Source organism: Mucor mucedo, assembly GCF_025094135.1.
Source record: "Mucor mucedo strain NRRL 3635 chromosome Unknown EV154scaffold_121, whole genome shotgun sequence".
Lineage (NCBI taxonomy): Eukaryota > Fungi > Mucoromycota > Mucoromycetes > Mucorales > Mucoraceae > Mucor > Mucor mucedo.
The window spans coordinates 7,499-8,554 of record NW_026252405.1 but is presented as its reverse complement, the minus strand read 5'-3'; the positions used below and the strand labels follow the sequence as shown (position 1 = coordinate 8,554).

The following is a 1,056-nucleotide window of genomic DNA, read 5'->3' as shown; positions in this document are numbered from 1 at the left end:
CGCTAAATAATTTTTGTAAAATATGTGTTCGAGAAACATAGTTTCACCAAAACGTTCGCCGTTGTGATATATATTTATCGGATATTTGAATTCTTATTCTATCAAACTCAGAACACAACCAATAAAACTACACCCCGAGTAACCAAATTGTACCAATGTACTAAAGTATTATAGCAACTGTCACGAAATAAATCATTTTCAGAGTACAAATCATGCAAAATAATAAAGATCATCTTTTACCAACTACTCAATTTTCTATCTTTATATTTCATACTCCGCCAGCGACTCAGGCAAAATAAAAAAACTCTCCGACTGGGAATTGAACCCAGGTCTCCCGCGTGACAGGCGGGGATACTCACCACTATACTATCGAAGATTGGTTATGTTTTGTAATCCTCAGATGTCCAGTTAATCCTTACGTAATATTGCAACACGTGATAATCACGTGAACCTGTTCTTATTGGTCAGATAGCCTTTTCAACAAGAGTTTTAAAAGTACTTTGAAGTACAGGAAGTTAGAGTATAAGATAAAAGATAAAGTTTATTTCATAGAAGATTGGGGGATATTTATATTGTATAGTTTATAGGATTATATCATGGCTAAGTAATTGTTTCAGTCTAAAATAGTTTATATTTATATTTATGTTGTTGTTGTTCGCCTGACCATTACGATATTGATTCTTGATTTCTTAAATGGTCTGGTCTTTGGTTGTTTAGGTTTGAACCTTCTTTTGGGCTTGGGCAATTCCATCATCTCGTGATAGTCGTAACTACCGGACTCTTCTACCGGACTTACTTCTAATGCTGGATGTGCGTTGACAGTTTCAAAAGAGTGTCAATAATACAAAACCGCAAAACAATTACCTTAACGTATCACGTGATAACCACGTGCAAGCATTCTTATTCGTTCATTGAACTGCTTTTGGTCCAAGCGAGGTTAATGGGTATAAAAAGGGGGCAAATGCTGCCTTATAAAACTGCACAACATAATTTACAAATACCGTTACAGGCAAGTTTCATTAAAAGTATAGAATAAAATAAAGATTGTTGAGGATA

The 1,056-nt window shown here is 34.6% G+C and overlaps 1 non-coding gene across 1 annotated transcript; it reads right to left on the bottom strand.

The window, feature by feature from the left end:
* Positions 1–304: 304 nt before the first annotated feature.
* On the bottom strand, positions 305–376 carry EV154DRAFT_t107. Its single transcript has one exon. It is a non-coding gene; the product is annotated as a tRNA-Asp (tRNA).
* Positions 377–1,056: the final 680 nt, after the last annotated feature.